Source organism: Aquarana catesbeiana, linkage group LG01, assembly GCF_042186555.1.
Source record: "Aquarana catesbeiana isolate 2022-GZ linkage group LG01, ASM4218655v1, whole genome shotgun sequence".
NCBI lineage: Eukaryota > Metazoa > Chordata > Amphibia > Anura > Ranidae > Aquarana > Aquarana catesbeiana.
In genome coordinates, this window is record NC_133324.1 from 985,927,677 (window position 1) to 985,938,983 (window position 11,307).

Genomic DNA, 11,307 nt, shown 5'->3' on the forward strand with positions numbered 1-11,307 from the left:
GTGCCTCCGCATCAGTGGCACCTCATCAGTGCCACCTATCAGTGCACATTAGTGCTGCCAATCAATGCACATTAGTGCCACCTATCAGTGCCCATAAAGGCTGCCCATCAGTGCTGCACATACTGTAAGTGCCTCCTCATCAGTGCCACATCAGTGCTGCCTATCAGTGCCCATCAGTGCCACATCAGTGCTGCATATCAGTGCCTATAAAGGTTGCCCATCACTGCCGCCTATCAGTGTTCATCAGTGCTGCATATCAGTGCCCGTCATTGCCTCCTCATCAGTGCCCATCAGTGCCACCTCATGAGTGCCATCTATCAGTGCCCGTCAGTGCCTCCTCATCAGAGCCCATCAGTGCCGCCTCATCAGTGCACATTTAATGCCATATACTTCATTGCGTTACTGTAAATTTAACGCCATATAGTTCTGTGTGTTACTGCAAGTTTAACACCATATATTTATGTGTGTTACTGCAGGTTTAACGCTGTATATTTCATTGCGTCACTGCAAATTTAATGTCTTATAGTTCTGTGCGTTACTGCACATTTAACGCAATATAGTTCTGTGTGTTACTGCAAGTTTAACGCTGTATATTTAATTGCATTACTGCAACTTCAACACCATATATTTCATTGTGTTACTGCAAGTTTAATGCCATGTACCCCAATTAGGGCTTTCAATGCACTGTGCGGTGGCGCGGTGCATTGTGGTTGTTCGTTGGACTGAACAAATGGTCGAACGACCCTATAATTCTGTTTGGAGAACTTCTGAGCAGCCAACTCATGCTCGGGCCGAACTGTTTGCCCATTCTTTTTTTCTTTTTTTTTTTTTACTAAAAGCAAAACGCTATGTGTGGCAGAAAATCTCCCTGAACACACCATCCCCGACGTGAAACATGGTGGTGGCAGCATCATGTGGTGGGGATGCTTTTCTTCAGCAGGGACAGGGAAGCTGATCAGAGTTGATGGGAAGATGGATGGAGCCAAATACAGGACAATCTTAGAAGAAAACCTGTTATGCCGCGTACACACGGTCGGACTTTTCGTCTACAAAAGTCCGACAGCCTGTCCGACAGACTTCCGGCGGACTTTCCGCGGACTTGCAGCAGACTTTCTAACGAATGGACTTGCCTACACAGGACCACACAAAAGTCCGACGGATTCGTACGTGATGACGTACACCGGACTAAAATAAGGAAGTTCATAGCCAGTAGCCAATAGCTGCCCTAGCATGGGTTTTTGTCCGTCGGACTAGCACACAGACGAGCGGATTTCGGGGTCCGTCGTAGTTACGACGTAAAGATTTGAAGCATGTTTCAAATCTAAAGTCCGTCGGATTTGAGGCTGAAAAAGTCTGCTGAAAGTCCGGAGAAGCCCACACACGATCGGATTACCAGCCAGCTTTAGTCCGTCGGCGTCCGTTGGACTTTTGTAGACGAAAAGTCCGACCGTGTGTACGCGGCATTAGAGTCTGCAAAAGACTTGAGAGCAGAGGTTCACCTTCCAGCAGGACAACAACCCTAAACATACAGCCAGAGCTACAATGGAATGGTTTAGATCAACGCATATTCATGTGTTAGAATGGCCCAGTCACAGTCCAGACCTAAATCACATTGAGAATCTGTGGCAAGACTTGAAAATTGCTGTTCACAGACGCTCTCCATCCAATCTGACAGAGCTTGAGATATTTTACAAAGAAGAATGGGCAAAAATGTCCCTATCTAGATGTGCAAAGCTGGTAGAGACATCCCCAAAAAACTTGCAGCTGTAATTGCAGAGAAAGGGGGTTCTACAAAGTATTGACTCCGGGGGGCGCCATACAAATGGCCCCCCACACTTTTCACATATTTATTTGTATCATTTATCATTTTCCTTCCACTTCACAATTATGTGTCACTTTGTGTTGGTCTATCACATAAAATCCCAATAAAATACATTTACGTTTTTGTTTATAACATGACAAAATGTGGAAAATTTCAAGGGATATGAATACTTTTTCAAGGTACTATACACTGATTTTGGGTTATTTTTACCAAGGAAATGCAGCATAATACATTTTGACCTAATTTTATGAAGAACAATTATTTATTTGCAAAATTGACGAAAATTTACTGCATTGGGATGGCTAGCTCTGTTGCACAAACTGAACACTGTCCAGGTGCCCGACAATGATGAAGAAAGCCCATTATATTGGGGCAAAGGACCAGGACTGCTGGGGGGGCTGACCGTCTCCCCAGGGGGCACCCCTCTCTGCAAAACTTTCTCCCACCGCACTGACCATTCTTCCCCATATCCCCCCCGGACCCCCCCCCCACAGACCCCCACCCCCACACTTATGAAACTTTGCGTTTCTAACCATGTCCTGACCCCTGGTCTGCCCTCTGCTCATTAAACCAGTCCAGCAACAGAGGGACTTGTAAGCCCAATTTTCTGCAAAAATCCCCCAGTTCTTCCGGGAATCTTAACCTGGCAGATCTTCCATCCTTAAATCCTAAAAAGCATGCCGGAAACCCCCAGGTATATTTTACATTCTGTTTCAACATCTGCTCCAGCAGGGGTTTCAGGTAGCATCTCCTCACCAATGTGTCCTGTGCCAGGTCTGCAAAAACTTGGATCTTTGCTCCCAAATATTGCAGGGGGGGTTTTCCTCTTAACTTTACCCAGATTTTGGCTTTGTCCTCATAGTATCTAAATCTTACTATTATATCCCGAGTTCTTTCCGTTCTTGTAGTGTTTAATCTCCCTATCCGGTGTACCCTTTCTATATTTGGAAACTCATCAACTCCCACTTCTAGAAGGGGGCTAAAAATTGCAGTTATTACTTTCCTCAAATTCTCCCCCCTCGTTTCCGGTACCGCTCGGATTCTCAGGTTTTGTCTTCGGTTTCTATTTCCTTGGTCCTCAAGCCTATATAGGATTTTTACTTGATTTTGTTGGGTAATTTTAATTTGTTCTTTTAGGTCGCATAGCTCCTGGGCTTGTTTGTCTATTTTGTCCTCTGTCATCTCGACTCTGGCCAACAGGTTTCCCAGGTCTGTCCTCAGCATATTTATCTCGGTTTTAATTGAGATTTCCAGGGTTTTAAACATTTCTAAGATTTTGTTTTTTGTGGGGAATTGGGCTTCTGTCCTGTGGTCTTCTGATCTAGTTATTTCTAGATCGCTTTCCATTGTTAATTCATCCCTGGATTGATCTGGGGTCTCCCCCCTCTTTCCATCCAATCCCTTCTTTTTGTCCGTTTTGCCTGTCTTTTGGGTCTCGGGGTTAGTATTCTTAAGGCTTGCCCCCTGGGCCAGGTATTGTTTAATTGTACTCCCCTTGGTGTTATCTTTTGGGGTTTTAGGTGCCCCCCCTTTCCGGATTTAGACGCAGCTTTACTCATGGTGGTTCCAGAAGACTCTGCCGGGGTTGACAGTAATGATCAACGGGCTCAGCATCTACTGCAAGAAATCTACACTTTTTATTTCGGAGACCACAGCCTACTGAACTTTACCCACTGTGGCCTGTAGGAGCGTGTTGCACCAGGGGGGGTCCCTGCAGGGTTCCTATTCAACCCTCCTCCTCGCTCCTCTCCCTGCTTTCGCCCCTCACAGGTGTCCAGCTGAACTTGATTAATGGCTTCAATACAGCGGGATTACAGTTCTTGAGATATCTTCTCTATACCTCGTCCTGCAGCTCCTCCTCTCCTGGCCACAACACACCTGTCTCCCCCAGGGATCTCCCAGCGCAGGTATAATGGCAGAGACAGAGTTAATAGCACGTCAACATTCAGATTACCAGTCCCGTAATGTACCTTCAAATTTGGATCTTCACCATAATGGAGATATCTTCCCTGTCAATCCTCTCTTACCTGTATCCAGGTGCTTTAAAAGGCCGAGCAGTCCTTACCACGAACCTTCCCGTTGGACACTTGGGAGTTTACAGTGTAGCTGTGCGATCCAGGGATGGAATAGATATCCAGGCAGACCCTCCTACGTCAGCCTCTGTGTTCAGCCGTCTCCGCAGTCCATGATACTCCCGGGTCTGAGCTTCCTGGACAGAGTCGGGGGGGTGGGCAGATACACCTACCACTCCGTGTGCCTCGCTACCCGTTGGCTCCGTGTCAAGCACGCTCTCCGCCGCACGAGTCCGGACCCCGGAGCGGCTGAGTAGCAGCGCTGTCAGTGTCAAAAAAAGCCGAAGCCACGCACGGCACTCCTCCTCTCCTTCGCCACCATGCGGGTAACGGCTTGTCTGTGTGGGAACCCGCCAGCTCGCCGGCTGGCACACATCAGGCTCCTCCCTTTACATCTGACGCCTCACGTCATGACCCCTGACGCCTGGAGAGTTACATTTCTAACCAATTATTCAGAGGAATATCATCCTATTCTTCCAACTACTGACCTCAATCTTACATCACAGGCTTTACTTTCTGAAGGAAGATGGATATTTCTCACATAGAAGGACCCTCACTCTGGGGTCTATATGGTCTCCAAGCTATTATAGCTCAGGCTTTAAAAAACCTAACACATGGTTATCAGATTTCAGCCCTTCTCGCCCGGTCTATTGTAGAAAGATGGCGGAGCGGGAGTACTATTATCCCGGGTGGACATCATATGATGTCATCCATGCAGGGCCACTGATAAGGCAGTACAACCAGTCCTGAGGTTCTGGGCCCGGGCCCCATCAGCTAAACAAGGGGGGCCCAAGGCTGCTTTATTGTTCATTTCTGTCTAAACTAATACATTGATTTTACTAGACCACACCCCCCACTCATACATGCTTACCAGGGCTTAAATGACGTTTCCCTGGGCCCCATCAAATTAACAGAGGGGCCCAGGAGGTGGAAGCAGAGGAGGAACCTTTTTTGTTATTTTTAGGGCATAGGCGGATGGTGCTGCTGTTCTGCTGCACCTGGGGGAGAGGAGGTTTAGGTGGGGTTGGTGGAACCCAGTCAGGAAGGCTGTACGGGGCCCCATTATTCCTAACAGCAGCCCTGCATACATGCGCACACCTCCTGCCTGCTCTAGCAGCCATGCTGTGGCTTGATCTGTCCCCCACTATGTCCACCAGACACAGCGGATGGCAGATCATTGTACTGGGTTTGGCCTCTGTATCATGAGATCACTGTGAGCAATCACAGCAGATCACATGACAGTTGTATGCAATGAATGGCTTTCATTCATAGCTATTCATTGTGAACAATTGTGATGATCTCTGTGATTGGTCGCAGTGATCACATGGTACAGACAGGGACTATACCATATGATAGCTTTGGCCAATCACAGCTATCTCAATAGTACACACTAGCAATGACTGGATGCCATTCATAAATATGATTGCTTCTAACAGTGATCATCATTGCAATCATTGTAAAAAATGTGTAAAAAAAAATCCTGATCACCTCCCCAGAGTAGTACAGTGTCACGATGGTAACACTGCACTGCTCCCGCTCAAAGTATGTAAAAAAAAAGTTTAAAAATTTGTAAAAAAAGAAAGAATAAAAAAAATAAATAAAAATGAACCGCTTCAGCCATGGGAGATTTTACCCCCTTCCTGACCAGGCCTTTTTTTGCGATTCGGCACTGCGTTGCTTTAACTGACAATTGCGCGGTCGTGCGACGTTGTACCCAAACAAAATTGACGTCTTTTTTTCCCACAAATAGAGCTTTCTTTTGGTGGTATTTGATCACCTCCGCCGTTTTTATTTTCTTGCGCTATAAACAAAAAAAAGCGACAATTTTGAAAAAAAATGCAATATTTTTTACTTTTTACTATAATAAATATCCCCCAAAAATATATAAAAAAACGAATTTCTTCCTCAGTTTAGGCCAATATATATTCTTCTACATATTTTTTGTAAAAAAAATGACAATTAGCGTTATATTGATTGGTTTGCACAAAAGTTATAGCGTCTACAAAATAGGGGATAGATTTATGGCATTTTTATTATTATTTATTTTTATTAGTAATGGCGGCGATCTGCGATTTTTATTGTGACTGTGACATTGCAGCAGTTTTGAAACATTTTTGGGACCATTGGCATTTATACAGCGATCAGTGCTATAAAAATGCACTGATTACTATGTAAATGTCACTGGCAGGGAAGGGGTTAACACTAGGGGGCGATCAAGGGGTGAAGTGTGTGTTCCCTCACTGTGTTCTAACTATGTGGGTATTGGACTAACTAGGAGAGATGACAGATCGCTGTTTCTACTTAGTAGAAACACACGATCTGTCTTCTCTCCTCTGACAGCACAGGGATTTGTGTGTTTACACACACAAATCCCCATGCTGGCTCTCACGCACGCGATCGTGCGTGGCCGGCGGCGATCATGCCAGCCAGCCACGCGCATCGGGTCCTCCAACGTGCAGCGGGAGCGAGCCTTTGGTGGCGTGAGCCCACTGGCGGCTCTTAAAGGTGCGACGTACGGGTACGTGATGCATTGATTGCATTCATACGTGTCCCCCAAGGCAGTAACCGGACCCCCATACCCTTTTTATGGCCAATAACTTGCATATAAGCCTTCAAAATGGGGATTTTTGATTTTTCATGTTTGGGTCCCAATAGACTTTAATAGGGTTTGCGGCTCGGGTCTGAACTTTTTTTCTGTTCGGCAAACACCTGAAAGGGCGATGTTCGGGCTGAACTGTTCGCCCATCCCTAGTGAGCAGTAATAAAATTTAATCTACTGAGTGCTGGAATTATACTGACAGAAGCGCATCTATGGTGGCGATGCTAGTCCTAGACCGACTGGTCATGCACGGTCTAAAAGAAAAGAAGATGGTAGCGGAGGGGGAAGGGGAACAAAGGGGGCTTTCAGAAATATTAATATAGGAAGGACAGTGCTTTGAGATGTTTTTCTGCCGGCTATCGATGGGGCCCTTTAATATCATCTTTGCACTAAACAACAGTCCCAGTTAACCTGCAGATTCTAATAAGCCCCCCTGCCCACAGACCCCCACAACCACTGGCCACGGTTGTGGGGATGAGGCCCTTGATCCCAAAGCACCCACCCTTGTTGAGGGCATGTGGCCTGGTATTGTTCAAGATGGAGTGTCCGCCCGCTTGTCCCCCCACCTTTCCTGACCTGCCAGGCTGCATGCCCAGATAAGGGTCTGGTAAGGACTGGGGGAGAACCCACGCTGTTTTTTTCCTTTATTTTTTTAATAGCTGGGTGCCGGCTAGAGATGAGCTTCGAGTTCGAGTCGAACTCATGTTCGACTCGAACATTGGCTGTTCGCAAGTTTTCCGAACAGCGAACAATTTGGGGTGTTCGCGGCAAATTTGAATGCCACGGAACACCCTTTAAAAGTCTATGGAAGAAATCAAAAGTGCTAATTTTAAAGGCTTATATGCAAGTTATTGTCATAAAAAGTGTTTGGGGACCCGTGTCCTGCCCCAGGGGACATGGATCAATGCAAAAAAAAGTTTTAAAAACGGCTGTTTTTTCAGGAGCAGTGATTTTGATAATGCTTAAAGTCAAACAATAAAAGTGTAATATCCCTTTAAATTTCGTAGCTGGGGGGTGTCTATAGTATGCCTGTAAAGGGGCGATGTTTCCCGTGTTTAGAACAGTCTGACAGCAAAATGACATTTCAAAGGAAAAAAGCCATTTAAAACTACTCGCGGCTATTGCATTGCCGGTCCAACAATACACATAGAAGTTCATTGATAAAAACGGCACGAGAATTCCCCACAGGGGAACCCCGAACCAAAATTTAAAAAAAAAATGACGTGGGGGTCCCCCTAAATTCCATACCCGGCCCTTATCCGAGCACGCAACCTGGCAGGCCGCAGGAAAAGAGGGGGGGACGAGAGAGCGCCCCCCCTCCTGAAACGTACCAGGCCACATGCCCTCAACATTGGGAGGGTGCTTTGGGGTAGCCCCCCAAAACACCATGTCCCCATGTTGATGAGGACAAGGGCCTCATCCCCACAACCCTGGCCGGTGGTTGTGGGGGTCTGCGGGCGGGGGGCTTATTGGAATCTGGAAGCCCCCTTTAACAAGGGGACCCCCAGACCCCCCCTGTGTGAAATAGTAAGGGGGTACTACCCCTACCATTTCACTAAAAAACTGTCAAAAATGTTAAAAATGACAAGAGACAGTTTTTGACAATTTCTTTATTTAAATGCTTCTTCTTTCTTCTATCTTCCTTCATCTTCTTCTTCTGGTTCTTCTGGCTCTTCTGGTTCTTCCTCCGGTGTTCTCGTCCAGCATCTCCTCCGCGGCGTCTTCTATCTTCTTCTCCTCGGGCCGCTCCGCACCCATGGCATGGGGGGAGGCTCCCGCTCTTCTCTTCATCTTCTTCTCTTCTTCATCTTCTTCTTCATCTTCTTCATCTTCTTCTTCATCTTCTTTTGTTCTTCTCTTCTTCATCTTCTTCATCTTCTTCTCCGGGCCGCTCCGCATCCATGCTGGCATGGAGGGAGGCTCCCGCTGTGTGACGGCATCTCCTCGTCTGACGGTTCTTAAATAACGGGGGGCGGGGCTACCCGGTGACCCCTCCCCCCTCTGACACATGGGACATGACGGGACTTCCCTGTGGCATTCCCCGTGATGTCACAGGGAAGTCCCGTCAAGTCACCGTGCGTCAGAGGGGGCGGGGTCACCGGGTGGCCCCGCCCCCCGTTATTTAAGAACCGTCAGACGAGGAGACACCGTCACACAGCAAGAGCCTCCATCCATGCCAGCATGGATGCAGAGTGGCCCGGAGAAGAAAATGAAGAAGAGAAGAAGAGAAGAAGATGAAGCAGAGAAGAAGATGAAGAAGAAGATGAAGAAGAGAAGAAGATGAAGAGAAGAGCGGGAGGCTCCCCCTATGCCATGGGTGTGGAGCGGCCCGAGGAGAAGAAGATAGAAGACGCCGCGGAGGGGATGCTGGACGAGAACGCCGGAGGAAGAACCAGAAGAGCCAGAAGAACCAGAAGAAGAAGAAGAAGATGAAGGAAGATAGAAGAAAGAAGAAGCATTTAAATAAAGGAATTGTCAAAAACTGTCTCTTGTCATTTTTAACATTTTTGACAGTTTTTTAGTGAAATGGTAGGGATAAGTACCCCTTACCATTTCACACGGGGGGTCGAGATATGGGGGTCCCCTTGTTAAAGGGGGCTTCCAGATTCCGATAAGCCCCTCGTCCGCAAACCCCCACAACCACTGGGCAAGGGTTGTGGGGATGAGGCCCATGTCCCCATCAACATGGGGACAAGGTGTTTTGGGGGGGCTACCCCAAAGCACCTTCCCAATGTTGAGGGCATGTGGCCTGGTACGGTTCAGGAGGGGGGCGCTCTCTCATCCCCCCCTCTTTTCCTGCGGCCTGCCAGGTTGCATGCTCGGATAAGGGTCTGGTATGGATTATTGGGGGGACCCCACTTCGTTTTTTTTTTTTTGGCACGGGGTTCCCCTTAAAATCCATACCAGACCTGAATGGTCTGGTATGGAATTTAGGGGGACCCCCACATCATTTTTTTTTTTTAAATTTTGGCCGGGGATCCCCTTAATATCCATACCAGACCTAAAGGGCCTGGTATGGAATTTAGGGGAACCCCCACGTCATTTTTTTTTTTAATTTTGGTTCGGGGTTCCCCTGCGGGGAATTCCAAAGCCGTTTTTATCAATGAACTTCTATGTGTATTGTCGGACCGGCAATGCAATAGCCGCGAGTAGTTTTAAATGACTTTTTTCCTTTGAAATGTCATTTTGCTGTCAGACTGTTTTAAACACGGGAAACATGCGCCCCTTTACAGGCATACTATAGACACCCCCCAGCTACGAAATTTAAAGGGATATTATACTTTTATTGTTTGACTTTAAGCATTATTAAAATCACTGCTCCTGAAAAAACGGCCGTTTTTCAAACTTTTTTTGCATCGATCCATGTCCCCTGGGGCAGGACCCAGGTCCCCAAACAATTTTTATGACAATAACTTGCATATAAGCCTTTAAAATTAGCACTTTTGATTATTCATGTTCATGTCCCATAGACTTTAACGGTGTTTGCATGTTCGAACAAACTTTTTTCCTTTTCGCATGTTCTGGTGCGAACCGAACAGGGGGGTGTTCGGCTCATCCCTAGTTCCGGCAATTGTAACCGTGAGTCATTTTAAATGGGATGTGACTCATTTTCTTTGTTCTTTAAAAATTTCATTTATGCTGCAGCATGTTCTATATATGCTACAGATGTGCCACTTTACAGGCAGAATAAGGGGACCCCCAGGCACCATTTATAAAGGAATTTTTTGTTTTTTTGTTGTACTTTGAGCATAATTAAAATTACTGCTCCTGAAAAAATGATTGTTTTTTACAACCACTTTCTGACACTGACTGGGGAACCAAAGACTGGGGGGACACTGGCAGCACAGACGGCATCACAGACAGATTCTGACAGGACAGAGTCACTAGGATCCCCTGGTACAACCTCCGCCAACCCAGACTCTTCTCTATCCGGACGGAAGAATTCCTCCACTAACTTGGGGTTGTTGTGCAAAGCCTAAGGGCACCGGCTATAAGGGTGACCAACCTTATCACATAGGTCACATTTAATGATGTTACAGTCCCTTGCCAGATGCCCCAGTTCCTGGCACAAAGAACACTTCTGTTCTGGACATTTAGAGGAGAAATGTTCCTTGACTCCACATTTATGGCACAGCTTAGGTTAACCAGGGTAGAAGACAGTAATCCTATCTCTACCAATAAAAGCAGAGGAGGGCAAATGCTGGACCACATTCCCACACACACTTAACCTCATTGACACTGACCACCCACCCATCCAGTTCCTCTATCCTCCACAATCTTTTTTAGGGGACACAACGTTTCACCAAACCTCCTCAACCAGACCCATAAATCCTCAGGGGGTGTAGACTCATTCCTAGTCAGGATAGTCACATCCTTAATCAAGCGCTGACGTTAGACAACTTTGGGGACAAGCCCCTTCCAGTCCGGCTGGTCCCTATATACATGCTCAAACCGCTTCCAAAACAGATCCAGCGACTCTGGACGCACAAATGGTAAATCATATTCATAGGAACCAGTCGGACTGATGAGAGCATAAATATCCTCTGCCTTAAATTCCATACTTAGGATCTTATCCACAACCTCCCTCCTGATAGGTGGAATACCTCCTCCTTCCCACCTGAGCTGTACCACATTCCTGTGTTTAATGGAAGAAGGTGCGTTAGGTGAAAATCGCACAACTGGCTCCCATCCACCACCAGCAGCATGACTTTGTCCTGACACAGCCTTAGCATAGTTCATAACTGGGACGGATGATACATTAACTGGCTGCATAGGAACATCTGAAATCTGGTTAGTCATGCGACATTCCTGCT